At 42.7% G+C, this 19,820-nt stretch overlaps 1 long non-coding RNA gene across 1 annotated transcript; it reads left to right on the top strand.

The window, feature by feature from the left end:
• The first annotated feature begins 338 nt into the window (after window positions 1-338).
• Window positions 339-16,458, top strand: LOC142827296 (uncharacterized). The gene is made up of 3 exons (XR_012901950.1): window positions 339-502; window positions 3,820-3,937; window positions 16,325-16,458. It is a non-coding gene; the product is annotated as an uncharacterized LOC142827296 (long non-coding RNA).
• The last annotated feature ends 3,362 nt before the right edge of the window (window positions 16,459-19,820 follow it).

The following is a 19,820-nucleotide window of genomic DNA, read 5'->3' as shown; positions in this document are numbered from 1 at the left end:
TCCCTGTGGAAGTGGTATGTGGAACTGGTTTGTAACAAAACAGCTATGTGAAGATCTGTTAATGAATGCCCAGGGAGATTAAAGTGTTTTCCAACATGTTTTAGTATGTTCCCTTTACGGATATCTGATTTCTGTCCATTAATTCTTTCCTGTAGGGACTGTCCAGTTTGTCCAATATATATTGCAGTGGGGCATTGCTGGCATAGTTTAAATTACTGGATGTGCAGTTAGTTAAATGAGCCTCTGATTTGGTGGCTTATGTGGTTGGCTCCAGTAATGAATTCACTTGTACAGCTATGTGGGCAGAGTTGGCACCGCAGCTGATTGTAGGTCTGGGTTCCTGGATGATTATGATGTAATTGTGTAGCATGGTTACCGGAAAGAATTTATCTAATCAAGAATAGGTCTTTCCCCCAAGGCCTTTGAGAGTGAGGGATCATTTTCCAAGACAGGTTGTAGATTGTGTATAATGCGTTGGAGGGGTTTGAGTTGTGGATTGTAGGTAATGACAAGTGGAATTCTGTTATTTTCTCTTTTGGGTCTGTCTTGAAGTAGCTCATGTCTGGGTACTTTTTTGGCTCTGTCAATCTGTTTTTTCACTTCTCCAGGTTGGAATTTCAGTTTTAGGAATGCTCTATAAAGATCCTGTAAGTGTTTGTCTCTGTCTGTGAGATCGGAGCAAATCCGATTATATCAGGGCTTGGCTGTATACAATAGACTGAGAAATGTGTCTGGGATGGAAGCTGGAGGCATGAAGATAAGTGTAGAGGTCGGTGGGTTTCTGGTATAAGGTGGTAGAAATTTGTCCATTATTTAGTTGTACTGTAGTGTCCAGGAAGTGCATTTCCTGTGTGGACTGGTCCGGGCTGAGGTTAATGGTGGGGTGGAAGTTGTTGAAATCTTTGTGGAATTCTTCAAGAGTCTCTTTTCTGTGGGTCCATATGATGAAGATGTCATCTATGTAGCATAAGTAAAGTACCAAACTATTTGGGTTTTTTTAAGTTTATCCTGTACAGACTAACTCAGCTACCCCCTGAAGCTCCTGAGGACTAGTCAGAGCTGCTGGCTGACTGAGATGCTTAGGAGCTGCTGTTCATCACCTATCACAGGGATAGGAGATAACCATGGTGTAGAAGTAGGAAGTAACCCAGGGGAACTAGAGAGCAGTCTGACTGTTGACCTAATACTTATCACTGTGTGGCTGGTGGATCCCTGTTAACCCAGTGGCAAACCACTCTGCCAATGTTAGGGCTCTGGATTGCAACATGGTGAAGTTGGCTGGACCTGTGTTCCCCTACCATCTCACCTTGGGATAACAGCACCCCTGTCTTAGGCCAGGGTGCCTGTGGTACCCTACTGTCAACTCTGCCTGAGCCCCTCCTCTCTGTTGGTGCTCACCCTTCCCCAGGGTTCATAGACTGCTTACCAGCTTTGCCCTGATTGCAGGCCAGAGCCTACTCATAGTTTGCTGTCCTGCCCTGATCAAGGGCCTAGGACTCATAGCTGCACCAAATGATCTGGCCCTCCAGCCAAGTAGAACAGTACAGCAGGCTAATTCCTCCGTTTGAACTCACTTTTACAGTTGTGTGACAGTGAGGAGGCGAGGCCACCCTCAGAGTGACAGGGAGGGATGGCCATGCAGCCTCGAGCCCAAGAGAAGGGGTTTGCCCCTGTTTAACTACATCCATTTAAAAATTAAATTTCTGATTTACACATTTTGTAGCTGGTCCTTTTTGCAAGTCATGGACCCAACCAAAATCATAGAATCAAAGAACACTAGAACTGGAAGGGACCTCGAGAGGTCCTCAAGTCCAGTCCTCTGCCCTCACAGCAGGACCCAGCACCATCATATATATATAAACATCTGACAGAGAAGGTATCTGAGCCATTAGCTATCATCGTTGAAAAGTCATGGATGATGGGAGAGATTCCAGAAGACTGGAAAAGGGCAAATATGGTGTCCATCTATAAAAAGGGAAATAAGAATAACCCAGGAAACTACAGACCAGTCAGCTTAACTTCTGTGCCAGGAAAGATAATGGAGATAATGAAATTAGGTTTACCACCGTCAAAAGAAAAGCCGCATTCTTTCGATTTAATTTCGAAAGAACGCGGCTGTAGTCTAGACACAAGTGAAGTTTTTTCGAAAAAACCCTTGAGTCTGGACACAGCCTATTGGAGAGAATTTGTCTGTCTATCTGTTCAAGAACTTTTCCTGAATGCTAAGAGTTAGGACCACCAAATTCAGCACCCAACTTCCTCTTATCATAACTTAAAGCAAAGTAAGGATTTGGTTGTTCCAGGACAACGGGATGTGCCTGGAATGGGATTGCTGCTCATAAAACCATATGGAAAAGAGACACTCATTAGACAGGTGAAAGGGACTGGCTGGGGGCACACTCCCTCTGTCCAGAACTGCCCCACCTCTGAGCCTTCCACTCCTGAGGCACCCTTTAGTGAAGTGGAGGGCTGATGTTCCACCCCTCCAATTCATACAGGGGCATTGCTGACTGTTCCCCTTCATCGGTGACTGAGGGGAAAATGCACAGTTTGCTGCATTCCTTGCTCTGGCTGGGGAGCTCAGGGAGTAGACGAACCTGGACCTGCTCCAACTGGGAAACATGCACCCCTCCCCCAGCTGCACCCACTGGAGGTGAAATAGCCATGGAGAGGTGCTTCTCACCTGACCCCAAGCTGCTACCATGAAAGAAGGCTGAGATAGTCCTCTCCCCGGAGCAGCATACATTCTAAACCCCTCATCCCTAGCCCCACCCCAGAAAAATGATTTAAACAAAGCATGCACATTTGCATTTTATTTTTCAAAAAACAAAAATTAATTAAGGATCTGAGCAATGCCGGGTAAATCTTCTAGTACTATTATATGAGAAAAATAAATCAATTGTCAAGTTTAGCTTTCATTAAAATAATTCTAATGTCCAAAGCTGGGTGTGCTCGCTATTACTAATTCATAACTGAGGTTATAGTTTTTTAACTACGTCCATGTAGTACCAAAAATCTAATTCCTTGCTTTGTAGGTTGCCTTACAATTCTTTTGAGTTTGAAAGCATCTATATAAAATATTTCTATTGTATTCCAATATATGTTCTTCCACTGACCCCTTACTGCTGGACTCATGGTAACTAAGACATGTGCCTTTACAGGTGAAGGGATTAATAAAATAATAATAGAAATCTTGAAAGCTCCCTAATACTTTCCCAAAATAGTTTTTCCTGTTACACGTGCAACTTCCATGGAACATAGAATGGTCTAGTAGAAAGGTTTTATTGGTATGAGTTCAGAATGGCCTCACTATTTGAGAGTGGTAATGTCCCTCGGGTCAATTTGCATTAGGGAATTTGGAATCAGAAGAGCTACCACCAACCCAGGGTAAATTGCTCTAATCTAATGCATGCTGTACTTTACAAAAGTGCAGCATATGGACACCAGAGGTTTGTATCAGTGGAGCAACTACACCAGTGCAAAAGTCTCTACTTTAGATAGGCCTTGCCATTCTTTTATTTAAAAAACAATCAATGGTCCGGTAGCACTTTATAGACTAACAAAACATGCAGATGGTATCATGAGCTTTCATGGGCACAGCCCACTTCTTCAGATGACTGGAGTTTTTACAGCATGCATTAGAGTTGTGCCCACGAAAGCTCATGATACCATCTACATGTTTTGTTGCTCTATAAAGTGCTACCAGACCATTTGTTGTTTTTTAAGTTTATCCTGTACAGACTAACTCGGCTACCCCTTGAATCTTCATTCTTTTATTGTTAGAATAAAACTTGCAAGATAACCTTCCTTTTTTTTTAGAAAGAAACAAAATCTTTTGCTTCATATCATCATTATTATATTGCCACACACACCAGGAAGACAAGGCTTCCTGCACACTATTTACTTGCTGCACATCCTTCCAGCAACTGCTACTCAGGTGAGATGAGCAACCCCAGAATCACTGGACTGTGCTGTTTAGACTAACTGACTTCCACTTGTTTTCCTAGGTAAGCAAAAAGGTGGCAGTAATGATGATGATGACTCAGGGATTTCTGCCTCTAAAAGGATTAGACTGATCAGCAAGAGGCAGAAATTTAATTGGTGCATAATTTAAATGAAAAGCTTCACTGGTTTTCTTTAATTTTGACTCTTACCCTCTGATAATTTTGCCTTGGTGCCTCTCTGAAGAACCATTTTAGCCTGAGCTTTCCTTGGTACAATTTTTGTTCTTAAAATAGCAATAGTTAGTATTTACCATTTCAAATACCAAATATTTATGTCCTAATCTTTTCTCCTCAGTCTAATCTCTCTATCTATAGTAGTTCTAAGGCGCTTATCTTGATAGCTAAGCTAAATAACCTCCCCATTCCATGACAGAGAAAGTTAAATGGTTCTTAAACATTGTTATGATGGTGGGATGGAGCAAATGCTCCATATTAAAAGAAGCTATAAATAACCATTTCATGGAAGGTTTCTTCTGTGATGTACCCTGTATAACGAAGCAACTCAATGGAGGACATGAGCATCAAACACCAGGCTTTTTTTCAAAGTCAAAGTAATTTAGTTGTTCATTATGGGATACATTTTAACAAGGGTCTTGTCTTTAATAATGATGATGACAACCTGCATTTACATGAAATGTGCTGTACTAAAGATCCCAAAGCACTCAAACTTTGTAACCTATATAGAGCAATCATTTTGCTCATCACTGAAAGGCAGCCACCTCTAATATAACAGACCATTTAATGGTACACAGCTGCAAGAGATGTTGACAAGTACATTGTAGAATGGATCAAACCAGAGATAAATCAAATGGAAAAAAAAGTCATTGAATATTTAATGGTGTCAATTACACATGTTGTGTTAATTCAAAAGGCATCTCTTCTACCAACCTAATTCTCCTTAATGCTTTGCTAGGGAATTGTTTAGTACTGGCACAAAAGGAAAAGTGCCTCCTATTGAGCCAGTCCCACTGATTCTTACTGCACCTAAAGCCTTGTCTACACTAGTTTCCACCCCTCCCCCCCCCATCAATCTACTCTATGCAACTTCTGCTACGCAAATAGTATAGCTGAAGTTGACATACCTACCACTGTGTCTTCCATGCAGTACGGTAGATGCAGGCTGCTCTCCTATTGACTCTGGTTACTTTTCTCATCCTGGTGAAGAACCAGAGTCAACTGGATAGTGCTCAGAGATCAATTTATTACATGTAAGCAGATGCATTAAATCAGGGGTGTCCAAACTTTTTTTAAAGAGGGCCAGATTTGATGAAGTGAACATGCGTGAGGGCCGACCATTTTGCCTGACATTCTTTGAACCATTAAAATTAAATGCAAATTAACTATTTTATGCAAGGTTTATTGCAAATGGCATACTTTTCATTTCGTCACATGGATGACAAATCTAAACAGGTGTTAAATCACTCTGCCTTTCATATCTGAAGGCCAGATGAAAAAAAAATCCAGGAAGCTGAAATATATGTCAGGAACATTGTAAAGTACATTACATGTTATTGGTAATAAAGGTTGTCTGTCAACTTTTAAGTTCAAAAAATATGAACAGGAACATAACACCAAGTATACATGTTGGGTCCAAATATATTTATAACTGATTTAGACCAACTGACATTAACTGAGATTTTACAATGTATTCATCTCAATACATATGGATTCGTTGGGGGCCATAAAAGATAGATATTGCCAAATTACCCGGGGGGCCGTATTAAACCAGAACACGGGCCACAATTGGCCCGCGGGCCGGACTTTGGACATGCCTGCATTAAATCAACCACCAGTGGATCGATCACTGCAGCATCAATCCACTGCATAGAGGATTGATTCCTTTGTAGTCTTTTGGCCACACTTCTTAGTCTATGAAATGACAGAATAAGTTGTCTAAGGGAAGCCTACACTACCACACTGCATCATAAATCTGGAGACAGCTGAAAAACTGTCAGGGTGGAAGAGATTAATGAGAAATAAAGTGGCTTACATAGAACCATAACTTCACTGAGAGGGAAATTAGATTCTAAAAAAATCTAAAAACAATTGCGCCAATGAGACTGAAGTGTCACACACTGAGGTGCAGGTAGTGTGCCCTCGTGGTCAGAGCAGACTCAGATGGCAAAAGCAGAGTCATGGTCAGGAGACAAGCCAATGGTGACAACCAGGAGCCAGAACAGAACCAATTAGGAGAGAGAGAGAGTTGTGGTCAGGAAACAAGTCTAGCACAGGTGCCAGCATGGCCAACATATGTGGTGCTGTTCCTACCAGGCTCAAATAGAGATCTTTTGGCCCTTCTGTCCAACCAGGGAGCACAGCCACTTAGGGTGTGTATAGACTACATGGCTCCGTCGACAGAGCCATGTAAAGTAGCTTACTCGACATAGTCAATGAAGCAGGGATTTAAATAATCCCCGCTTCATTAAAATAAAAATGGCCACCACGCTGTGCCAACAATCAGCTGATCCGGGAAGTGCCCCGGCCATTTTTATTTTAATGAAGCAGGGATTATTTAAATCCCCACTTCATTGACTATGTCAAGTAAACTACTTTACATGGCTCCATCGACCGAGCCATGTACTCTAGACACACCCTTAGTGTGGGTTTATTGGACCCAGCCAAGCTCACTGGGTTACTAGGTAACCATGCCAAGTGCCATTTGAGTTCCTGACAGCTCACAAATAGGCATATCACAAACAGGGCAGTATATAGGGAAGAAACAAAAAAAAAGGGAGGGGGGAAAAGGTGCTTAACAACCCAGTAGAAAACAACAAGCCCCCAGTGTTGTTTTTTGGGGATGATGGAGGGAAAGGAGAGAGAAGGCTTGCAGAAGTCATCTCACAGATGGCTGGCCCTACTGTTTAGATAAGCAATATTGTCCCTGTCCACCCCTAATAAAAAGTTATACCTTTCTCCCATGTCAGCTGGCAGCCCTAGGCAAAAAACCCAGAAATGTGGATCAGTACCCAGCAAAGTTAAAGTGTATGCATCAAGAAGGTGTCTGAGAACCCTGAATCTTCAGAAAAGTACTGAACAAGACTTTTAACCAAGGGAATAAAAGACCTAGATTTGGATAATTATCTTCTCTAGCTATGTTTTACACACATGCTCTATTATTACCATACACTACAATGGGAGCTGCAGCTGCATCAGAAGATGACAAATTATACAGGAATTTAATGGGTCTCCCTACTGTTTGTTGTTTAAATTTACTTTAAACTGTTCCTGCTGCTGAAGGGAATGTGATGTGCTGTATTTGGGTTCTCTTAATTATTTTAATAGTCTCATTCCTTGCTTCATGATTTATTCTTTGATTGGCTATCCACAAATGGATCTGATGCAATACATCCAGATTGCTTAAGAGCTGAAATGTGATTCATGAAAATTGTGCTCTGGCCAATTCACATCTCCACTCCCGCAGGCAAATGAACTACAGCCAGTTAATTGACTTTCCTAAAATGGATACAAATTTCACTTGCCTTAATATTTGAGTTATAGGGGGTAAATGGGTGTATTTGAATGGCATGCTCTATTGATGATATAATACCTTTTTACATTTGCATTTATAGAGAAATTTGGGTTAATAATTACAATGGTAACAATGTCTTAGACCCTGCCAGTCCAAGATTGCAAACACTTTACAAACATTAGCTAAGCCTTATGCCACACCCGTGAGACAGTTAAGGGATACATAAAGTCCATGGAATGAAGCCATCCCCCCAGTGCAATGCATAGTGTTTAAACAGCACATTCAACACTGCTTGAGGATAAAATTCACCCTGTGAAGACAGCTGGTACAAGCCCTCAAAATAGGGCTTGAACGGCACTCAGGTGATGCATAAGCCTTTTGCTGGCCCATGCACAGGAATGAACTTCGCTCCAGATCAGAAGAGGATGTGATACCCATCTGAAACCACAGGGATAATGTGGGTAGGCAGAACATCATTTGTACTAATAAAGACATTTTTTAAATAAAAAGAGGTTGAACATTCCTCTTGAGCATGCCTGTTGTGGCTTTATTCGCAGAAGTGCCTTTGGAATAGGAGATATAGTGTGGCAAAAGTAGTCCATGCTGTGCCCTTTCTGCTGTGTTATACACATTGCCGGAAAGTAATGTGTGAGTTTTGTACTTGCGCTGAAGGATTTTTCTTCAATTCCATTTGACCACTTAGGTAATGTACTACCAAAAAAAAAGAAAAGCAGAAACATACAAAAAATATGATCACATGAGTGCTCATATCATATGAAATACATGGTGATCAAAAAAAAGATTCATAATGTGCTTGGATTAGATAAGCTAGCATTGCTGGCATTTTTATTTAACAAAGAAAAATATTACAGATGCTTTCAGAAGGATAGTAGAAAAGGATTCACAGAATTTTTAAAGCTAAATACAATTTTTGGCATAACCTTGTAAGTGTCTTCTTAGGTATAATTTGCAACTATTGTAATGTGGAAATAACTTTGTCATGGTACACATGCAACATGGACTAATATTTACAAAATGGATTAGGCCCCAATCCTGAAAGGTCCTGGATGCCTCCCACAAAGAGCTAAGTGAAGGAGTTTCAGGACCCAAAATTAGGACACTAATTTTGACCTCAAAACAGTGAGCATAAACACTGCAATGAGATTTTGTTGAGAAAAATGCCCAGTTCCTGCAGCAAAAAAAAATTCAACCCTTACAAGAGACTTTTCCTCTCACTTTATCATCAACAAAGAGCCAGTGTAAACACTGTTTGTTTTGTCCACAGAACTGGCTTCTGCCAGTATCCTGTAATGCTTTCCCTCATGGCTCTGCTCAGTGTTTGATCTTTGCTGCTCTGCAGGCACAGGTCCTTTCCCTTTCAAAGCTCTGGGAAGTATCTGACAGCTGAGTGAGTTGCTCCATTTGGGGAACAAACAAAGAGCAAATCATTGGACTGTTCCTGTTCTGCCCTGCACTAAGAACACAGCAGCAGGCAGACTGCTGCTGCAGGGGGAAAGGGGCAGGCTGCTTTGACATTTCTCAGCTCACAGAGCTACTCATGATGCTGCTCCCAGCAGCTGAGGGGGAGAACTAAGGGAAAATCCCAAGATGCACAGGGGTCATCTCTGCCTACCCACAACATGGCACTGTGAGATACATATCCACAGTGGATCGCTCACACTGTGGATGATGGTGCCCCTAGTGTGGACATGATCTGTCAAAAGAGGGAGCAATTTTTCTTTTGTCAACTTTTGGGTGTTAACATAAGTTTTGGTGACAAAACTAGTTAGCATAGTTTTCCAGATTCACTTTGGACAAATACTATAGTCAGAACTAGCAGTCCTAGTAGGCAGGCAGTATCAAAGCACTGATCTTTCTTTCTATTGGCAAGAATGTTACAGCACTCTGGGTGTGTCTAGACTACATGCCTCCTTCGACGGAGGCATGTAGATTAGCCAGATTGGAAGAGGGAAATGAAGCCGCGATTAAAATAATCGCGGCTTCATTTAAATTTAAATGGCTGCCCCGATCTGCCGATCAGCTGTTTGTCGGCAGATCGGGGCAGTCTGGACGCGATGCGCCGACAAAGAAGCCTTTCTTCATCGGCACAGGTAAACCTGGTTTCACGAGGCTTACCTGTGCCGATGAAGAAAGGCTTCTTTGTCGGCGCATCGCGTCCAGACTGCCCCGATCTGCCGACAAACAGCTGATCGGCAGATCGGGGCAGCCATTTAAATTTAAATGAAGCCGCGATTATTTTAATCGCGGCTTCATTTCCCTCTTCCGATCTGGCTAATCTACATGCCTCCGTCGAAGGAGGCATGTAGTCTAGACACACCCTCTGTGTGCAGAGACACACAATTTTTTCTGCCTCCCTCTGAAACAGTGCAGTCCATTTGCAGGCCAAAGATATGTTAATGAAGTGTGTACTGTTCCTGTCACAACGCACCGAGTGGCATGCTGTCATGGTATTGCAATGTATGTAAAGTTGTGTGATAATACAGAAAAAATAACTCATAAGGGAAATTGGAGGAGAGAGGGAGAAGAAGGGCAGGGAAGCAAGAGGGCAGTGTGATTCAAGTGAGCAGAGTCAAAGAAGGAGCAAGGGATGTGGCCTGAAATCCTGGTCCTAGTGGGAGATCTTTTGGGAGTTTTGCCATTGATATCAGTGTGGTCAGGATTTCACTCCATACTGTTTAAAATCCAACAGTAAGTTGAGGGGAAACCCCAACCATTAGTAACTCTGGTAGAGCAGAGTGTGTGAAGACCAAGAGTTCACGAAGGGTACGTCTAGACTACATGCCTCTGTCGCCAGAGGCATGTAGATTAGGTTATCAGACATAGGAAAATGAAGCGGCGATTTAAATAATCGCCGCTTCATTTAAATTTACATGGCTGCCGCGCTGAGCCGACAAACAGCTGATCAGCTGTTTGTCGGCTCAGCGCGATTGTCGACACCCATGCGTCCAGACTATCGCGCTGAGCCGACAAACAGCTGATCAGCTGTTTGTCGGCTCAGCGCGGCAGCCATGTAAATTTAAATGAAGCGGCGATTATTTAAATCGCCGCTTCATTTTCCTATGTCTGGTAGCCTAATCTACATGCCTCTGACGACAGAGGCATGTAGTCTAGACGTACCCGAAGATACAAAAGCAAGGCAAAAATTAAGATATGATGGTGAACTCTAGGTATACCTCTACACTGCGGCACTATTTCTGGATACTTCCGATATCCCAAAATAGTGTATTCTGCATCTTGACAGCATGCCTGCTATTTCAAAATAGCTTTCAAAATAATGGCCTTGCTATTTTGATGTCCCTATAAACCTAGTTCCACAAAGATTAAGGGGTATTTTGGAATAGCGGTTTATTTAGAAATTAACTCAAAATAAGTTGCGCAATTTGTGTAGCTGAAATTGTGTAGTTTATTTTGAGCTAAGGGTGCAGTGTAGAGGCACCCTACATGGCCAGTCATAAGCCAATTAGATGGGACATTCTTACTCCCCACTGGCACTGGAGCCATTTTGTTTGTGAAGTTTAGAGGATAATCAGTTCCAGATAGACAGACAGTGGAAGGCACACAAAGGGGACCGCAGGTGCAACACATAGCCCAGTCTGGATCCTATATGACAACATGGGGGCAATGGTTAGAGTAACCAGATATCCTAATTTTAAAGGGACATTCCTGATATTTCGGTCTTTTTCCTATATAGACACTTATTACCCCCACCCCAACCTAATTTTTCACACTTGCTAGCTGGTCACCCTAGCAATAGTTTACAAAGCACATCTGGCATAAGTGCTATAGGACATAGAAGACAGCAGTGTCAATTAGCAGTACACAGTATTGCAGACAAATTGCCAACATTTTCAAAAGTGACTAGTGAAGAGAGATTAAAAAGACTGGGACTTTCAGCTTAAAAAAGAGGAGAATAAAGGGGAGATGATAGAGGGCTATAAAATCATGACTGGTGTGGAAAAAGTGAATAAGAAAAAGCTACTTACTTGTTCCCATTAGGAGAATTAGGGGGTCACCAAATGAAATTAATAGGTAGCAGGTTTAAAACAAACAAAGGAAACTTTTCTTCATGCTGCGCACAGTCAACCTGTGGAACTCCTTGCCAGAGGATGCTGTGAAGTCCAAGACTATAAGAAGGTTAAAAAATGAGCTAGATAAATTCATGAAGGTTATTAGCCATGATGGGTAGAGCTGGTGTCCATGGCCTCTGTCAGAAGCTAGATATGGATCACAGGAGAGGGATCACTTGATGATTACCTGTTCTGTTCATTCCCTCTGGAGAATCTGGCATTTGCCACTGTTGGAAGGCAAGATACTGGGCTAGAAGGACCTTTGGTCTGACCTAGTATGGCCATTCTTATGTTCTAGTGATTATGAGTGCCCCCATTTTGAGGCACTCAGTTTGAGATACCTTAAAGGGAGCTGGTTTTTTAAAATGCCAAGAGCCCACTTTCTGAAAATCAGGTCTAGGTGCCTCATGTTCAATACCCCAAAAATGAATCACTCCAAATCACTAGCTACTTCTGGGGTAAAAAATAGCATGGCTAAGAAGATCAAATAATTTGCATGTTGTTGCTGGTCTTTAATGATTTGGGGCAGGGGATATAGAAAGCTTTCCCATTTGTGCATTGGTTTTGGAAAGCAGAATTCTGTAAAGCAAAATTAGACTTTTCTACCTAAAAGGATTTTGAAGATTGTATAACATACTTTGTCTTTTGTCCTGAACAAACCTCGAATCATAGGACTGAAAGGGACCTCAAGAGATCATCGAGTCCAGCCCCTCGCCCTCAAGGCAGGACCAAGCTCCATCTACACCATCCCTGACAGATGTCTATCTAACCTGTTCTTAAATATCTCCAGAGAGGGAGATTCCATCACCTCCCTTGGCAATTTAGTCCAATATTTGACCACCCTGACAGTTAGGAATTTTTTCCTAATGTCCAATCTAAACCTCCCCTGCTGCACTTTAAGCCCATTACTCCTTGTCCTGTCCTCAGAAACCAAGAGGAACAAATTTTCTCCTTCCTCCTTGTGACACCCTTTTTGATATTTGAAAACCGCTATCATGTCCCCCCCTTAATCTTCTTTTTTCCAAACTAAACAAGCCCAGTTCATGAAGCCTGGCTTCATAGATCATGTTCTCTAGACCTTTAATCGTTCTTGTCACTCTTCTCTGTACCCTTTCCAATTTCTCCACATCTAAGAAAATACTCTTCACGGTCTGTAAGTAGGATAAAGTTTAGATAGATCAGTTAGGTTTTATTGTTTATGGTTTGGAAAATGGGATCTGATGTGCTGGCTTTCCTTTGTAACTAAGTTCTAGGCCCATGGAGTTTCTCCATGAATATATTATTTTGTTATTTTTCCATCTAATCATTATGCTTGCAACAGGAATAGTGTGGTGATAATAAAAGTTTTCTCTTTTATTTTTATTAACTTGGTATTGGTTAATGGTTGTGTCCTGGTTTGTACTTTAGGGGTGAGATTTCCCAAGTAGTCTCTCCCCTGATTTTCTTTATTAATATTTGGGTGGTGGCAGCGGAGATTTTATTCCCAAAATCTAGATTGTTATGATTTTAGGGGGAAGTTTTATACCAAAGCCTGGTAGATAAGGTTTTGGAGTACTTTTGCTGGCCCCCACTCGTGCATTTATCATGCCAGAGTGGGGAAGGAGACATGAAACTAAAGTGAAGTTAGTTTTGAGATTTTAATCAAATAATTTAGCAAAACTAAACATGAATTTAAAATTATTTCTGACATTTCAGTTGCTGCCCAGGTTGGTAGCAACTGATAACTCTTTGGTGGCATCTCATCTCTGTTTCTTAGGCTACGTCTAGACTACAGGAATTTGTCGGCAGAGGCAATGCAAATGAAGCGCTCATTAGCATTTCTTATGCTGCCATTTGCATAGTTTATGATCCTTTTTGTGGAAGAGGTTTTTGTACACAAAAAAGCAGTGTAGATGGGGCCATTTTGTGCAAAAAAAAAAACCTTTTTTCGCAAGATCCTATATACCTCCTTTTTTGAGGCATAAGGGATCTTGCGCAAAAGGGTTTTTTGCACAAAATGGCCCCATGTACACTGCCTTTTTTTGTGCAAAAACCTCGCCCACAAAAAGGATCAAAAGAGTCCATGCAAATGACAGTGCAAGAAATGCTAATGAACGCTTCATTTGCATTGCCTCTGCTGACAAATTCCTATAGTCTAGTCATAGCGTCAATGAATAGGAGACAACCTCATAAAACCACCAATGCTGACCTTAAATGGCACTAGAGCTCAGCAGAAAATGTTTTTGTGTCCTCTGAGAATTTGAGAAAAATTTCTGATCCTGAATGAGAACAAAATGATAGGATAGCAAGTCTTGTGGATAAGGGAGAAGCGGTGGACATGGTACTCCTAGACTTTAGTAAGGCATTTGATACCATCTCACATGATATTCTTTTCAATAAACTAGGCAATTACAACTTAGATGGGGCTACTATAAGGTGGGTGCATAACTGGCTGGATAACCGTTCTCAAAGAGTAGTTAACAACAGTTCACAATTCTGCTGGAAAGGTATAACAAGTGGGGTTCTGCATGGGTCTGTTCTGGGACCAGTTCTGTTCAATATCTTCATCAACTATTTAGATATCGGCATAGAGAGTACGCTTATTTAAGTTTGCAGATGATACCAAACTGGGAGGTGTTGCGACTGCTTTGGAGGATAGGATCATAATTCAGAATGATCCTGACAAATTGGAGAAATAGTCTGAGGTAAACAGAATGAAGTTTAATAAGGACAAATGCAAAGTGCTCCACTTAGGAAGGAACAATCAGTTTCACACATACAGAATGGGAAGCAACTGTCTAGGACGGAGTACAGCAGAGAGGGATCTAGAGGTTATAGTGGACCACAAGCTAAATATGAGTCAACAGTGTGACGCTATTGCAAAAAAAGCAAACATGATTCTAGGATGCATTAAAAGGTGTGTTGTGAGCAAGACACAAGAAGTCATTCTTCTGCTCTACTCTGCGCTAATTAGGCCTCAGTTGGAGTAGTGTGTCCAGTTCTGGGCACCACATTTCAAGAAAGATGTGGAGAAATTGGAGAAGGTCCAGAGAAGAGCAACAAGAATAATTAAATTCTAGAGAACATGAAGGAAGACTGAAAGAATTGGGCTTGTTTAGTTTGGAAAAGAGAAGATTGAGAGGGGACACGATAGCGGTTTTCAGGTATTTAAAAAGGTGTCATAAGGAGGAGGGAGAAAACGTGTTCATCTTGGCCTCTGGGGATAGAACAAGAAGCAATGGGCTTAAACTGCAGCAAGGGAGGTTTAGGTTGGATATTAGGAAGAAGTTCCTAACTGTCAGTGTTGTTAAAAACTGGAATAAATTACCTAGGGAGGTTGTGGAATCTCCATCTCTGGAAATATTTAAGAGTAGGTTAGATAAATGTCTATCAGGGATGGTCTAGACAGTTCTGGGTCCTGGCATGAGGGCAGGGGACTAGACTCGATGACCTCTCAAGGTCCCTTCCAGTCCTGGTATTCTATGATTCCATAAAAAGTCAAAAGTCTCAAAAATGTTCATGAACTGAAAATCTGAAGAAAAAAATAGATTGGGCAATAAAAATGTTCCAGTTCAATAATATGGAAATGCTCCATTTTTATATTGACTTTTATAAATTTATTGTTACATTTTTAATGAAAAATAAAGTTTGTAAACAAAATAGAACATTTGTGTTTCAGGAAAATTAAAATAGAACATTGACAGTTCAAAAAAAAATTCCAAAAAATCTGAAATGAGAAATTTGCCAAAATGGATGATTAAACAAAATTAGCATTTTCTGAGAAAATAAGTTTCATAAAAAAATCCAGACCAGCTGTAATTGCACCCTGGCGTTTATATTTTAGTCTCATATGGACGGAATAGACCAAAAGACTGAACTACTCTCCCATTCCTAATTGTTGTTCTTTCATTTAAAGATTGAGTTATAATAATAGGGCACACATAGGAAAATTGGTATGTCAAATGTTCATGCTGTATATTATTTTTGTCCTGTGGACTAACCGTGAAATATAGTCTGCAGAGTGCTTAATTTAGCACTTTTGACAAGCATTCAATTCACTACATTAAGTATTTATATCTGTCAAGCTTTATACATTTTAGATTTTCATCCTTCAACCATGAACTTTGAAACCTGCTAGTTTATTGTTGCTTGCCTTCTGCTGTGTTTTCTCCTCATCCACACAAACCAGCATCTGTTTTCTTTCCAGATATGTTATATACATCTAAATTCACCTCCAAGCATAGGGCCTAGCAAATATATATGGCTCATCGGAATTAAAAAAATAGGTTCTAAATCAATGGTTCTCAAAGTGTGGTCCACGGACCACTAATGGTCTGCGTGTCACGTTATTGGATTCTAAAGATCACTGTTGCACCCATGAGGGTGGGGTTGCCCCAAAAGTTGGTACAAAGGGGGCCATCTGAGGTGTCACATGAAAGCTTATGTTCTACTGAGTCTGTATATGCTGTTCATGTACTTGTATAATATCTATATGTGGAGTTATAAATATATACTGTGTTGATGCTGGAAAATTCTCTGTCTCAGACAGAGTAATAGACAAACAATGTTCAGCCAGTGGCTATGCTAATTAGCAAGGAGACAATGAATTTCTAGTGCCAATACACACTTGAGGAATGTGACTGATACCTGCAAACCAGCCAGGGCATAATGGCTACCAGCATGTGAAACAGAGATAGGCCACTCAACCATGTGACCTACTCTGGCTAGGAAGATGCCAGGAGAGGTATATAAGTGCCATGTGGCACCCTCCATCTTGTTTTCAGTTCAGCTCCTGATTCCGGATGCAGCCTTGCAGGGAACAACGAGCCGGAAAGAACAGTGAACCCATCCTGATATTGGATGTACACCAGACACTTACAAGATAGCAGTTTATAACATCTCTGCTAAGAGCCTGCATTGAGAACTTGGTGATTCAATGCATGTAATGTATTCTCCTTAACAACCTTACTCTCATGCTTTTCTTTCTTTTAGTAATAAACCTTGAGGCTACGTCTATACTGGCAGCTTCTTGCACAAGAACAGCTGTTCTTGAGCAAAATCTTGCCGGCTGTCTACACTGCATGCGTGTTCTTGCGCAAGTAAATTTACATTCTAGCATCGGAAAACAGGGCTTCTTCCAGAAGAGTTATTCCTCTCCCCACGAGGAATAAGCCCTCTTGCGCAAGCGCTCTTGTGCAAGAGGGCAGTGTAGACAGGCAACATGAATTTCTTGCGCAAGAAACTCCTATGGCTAAAATGGCCATCAGAGCTTTCTTGTGCAAGAGAGCGTCCACACTGCCATAGACGCTCTTGCGCAAAAGCACATCTCTTGCACAAAAGCACATGACAGTATAGATGCGCTCTTGTGGAAGACTTTTTGTGCAAGAACTCTTCTGTAAAACAGTTCTTGTGCAAGAAGCTGCCAGTGTAGATGTAGCTTTAGATCAGTGGTCCCCAACACGGTGCCCAGAGGTGCCATGGCGCCCGCCGGGGCATTGATGTGTACCCACCTACGCGGGATGGCTGGGGGAGGATGGGCCACATGCGTTGTGGGGCCGAACTCGCACCGTGACAGGGTGTGGGGAAGCGCCAGCGATGGGAGAACCTGGTGGGGAGCGCAGCAGGGAAGCTGCGGCAGCAGGGTATCTGGTCCAGAGCGGCAAAATGGCCACGGTTGGGGAGTCTGGCACCAGCACAGGTGCACTTGGCACGGGGCGCAGCAGGATGATGTCACCCACTGGTGCAGCACCTGCCACACAAAAAGATTGGGGGCCACTGCCTTAGGTTTTAGATTCTAAAGGATTGGCTCAGCGTGATCTTGTGAGTAAGATCCAGAGTATAAATTGATTGGGACCTGTGGCTGGTTTCTTGGGACCAGAAGAAACCATTCAGCAGTGGTGAGATTGGATTCTAAAACCCCTCACCTGGGTGCAGGCCTGGGGCTGATTGGGGCACAGGAAGAGCTGGGGTATTAGAGGGGTTTTGCTTGTGAGGCTTCTGGCTGGCCAGATTGGCAGCTGAAGCATTCAGTGTGACTGGTTTGTGACCTGTTCGGAAGGTCTCCAGTCTGGGGCTGTAAGAAGCCCCAAGTTTTGAGCAATTCACCCAGAACGGACGCCTTCAGCTGTGCCTAGACCCGGCCCAGTCCGTCACACTGTGGCCATCTTGCAAGTGGGACACAGGTTCAGGCTTGCTCCCCCCTGCAGTGGGAAGCCTGTGCTGGTGCTCCAGCCCTGCCCACACCTGCCTCCCTGTGATGATGATGAAGTATCAGCGCTGGCTTCCTCCTGCAGGGGAGAGTCTCGCAGGCTGGATTCTGCTTGTAGGATAAGGAAGCAGCTCTGCTCACTGCCGCTTCCCCTCTCCCCAGCTGGGGGAACATCAGCACAGGAAATTGCTCTCTTGGAGGCTTTCACTGCTGTTCCCACTGGCCAGAATCACAGCCAATGGAAACAGTGGAGTATGGTGCTTGGTATCAGCGAGAGGCATGGAGCCAGATAAGCACCTCCCATCTGCCTCATGCCCAGACCCCATCACCCTCCCATACCTCCCTACCCCACACCATCCTTCTGCACCCTCCCTCCCAGAGCCTGCACCTCCACTCACTCCTGCACCCATTTTGTCATCATGGGTGGTTGGCTAGTGGTCCAAGATCTGCATTGGGGGGGGGGGGGCGGCGCAGGCTGGGCCTGCAGACCAGAAAGTTTGAATAGACAGTTCTAGATGGTGTATAGTCCTTGAATTGGCCCTGTGAACACAGGTGAGTTTCATCCTGCATGACTGGCGAGGAGTCCTGTGGCACCTTATAGACTAACTGAAGTGTAGGAGCATAAGCTTTCGTGGACAAAGTCCCACTTCGTCAGATGCATCTTCGTTTCGTTGCATCTGACGAAGTGGGTCTTTGCCCACGAAAGCTTATGCTCCTACACTTCAGTTAGTCTATAAGGTGCCACAGGACTCCTCGCCGCTTTTGCAGATTCAGACTAACACGGCTACCCCTCTGATACTTGATATCCTGAATGACTGGGACTGGGTGAATAGTTGGAAATGTTTGTTGTAATCATTCCATGAATTCTAAATGGAATTTCAAATGGGGAACCTCAGACTCCTTGAGAATTGGTGTGGAGCCTGCAGGTGACACTGCTACAGCGGAGACTGACCCTGTAACCAAAATTTCCCCAGGGCCTGAGTTGGCCAGTATCCATTACCTCTTAGAAAATAGCTGGAATTGGGCACACCTGCACACGGGCCATTATCATCTTAATAAACCTGCGGAGTCTTTACAAGGAAAGCTGGAATGAACACAGTAATTGAAAACATGTTTGACATTTCCAAAAGGAACAACCTATTTGCTGAGAAACATAATTCAGAAAAGCAGGGATTGATTGGGTAGAAAATATCAGACGGCAAATCTACGGAAAAACAGTCCAGCATGAACTACGAAATTAACAGTGAAATTACTCATTTGTCTGGTAGATTAAGACTGTTGTTGATTAAACTTTCATAGCTCTTTTTGCTTAACATACTAAAGATTAAAAGCCAGGCTTCTGGCTTGAAGACATTAGCTGTGTTGGATGGGGCTACACAGGGGTCATGTCATGGCAGATGTCCTCAGAAAAATTATGGCTGACTCAGTCACATTTAACAGGCTCTCTCCCACCTAGTCTAGCTTTGCTGACCAATGCAGGTGGGAGTAATGGAGCCATGGCTTTGGTCAAATCTCACTGCCTTTTGGGGAGTCTAGCAGCACTGACCACTTGAAACTAGCAAAGTGTCTTCATTCCCCATCACTGGTTGAAGCTGACTTTTATACTGGAGGTGAAGAGAAAGGAATCTTTTCACACGCACTCACACTTTCTCATGTGTCTGCTCAAGACCACCTATCATCTGGCTTTAACCAAACAAATAAAAGTCATTAATGCGAAGGCCAGGCTTACACTAGGGGAGAAAGTTGACCTAAGATATGCAACTCCAGCTATGTAAATAGTGTAGCTGGAAGTCCATATATCTTGGGTCCAATTTTTGTGGCATCCCCATTGTGGGAGGTTGATGGAAGAATTTCTCCCATCGACTTCCCTTACTCCTTGCAACCCAGTGGAGTACTGGAGTCAATGGGGCATGATCAACAGTTGATTTAGTGGGTCCTTACTAGACCCACTAAATTGAGCCCTAGGAGATCGAGCTCCACAGAGTCAATCTCCTGGAAAGTAGAGACAACCCTTAGGTTCCAGCTGGAAGGTGGACTTTGCTGCTGCAGCATTCCAGTTTTATACTGGTGTT

Source organism: Pelodiscus sinensis, chromosome 2 (assembly GCF_049634645.1).
Source record: "Pelodiscus sinensis isolate JC-2024 chromosome 2, ASM4963464v1, whole genome shotgun sequence".
NCBI lineage: Eukaryota > Metazoa > Chordata > Testudines > Trionychidae > Pelodiscus > Pelodiscus sinensis.
The sequence above is the reverse complement of the archived record's forward strand: the minus strand, read 5'-3'. Positions and strand labels throughout refer to the sequence as shown.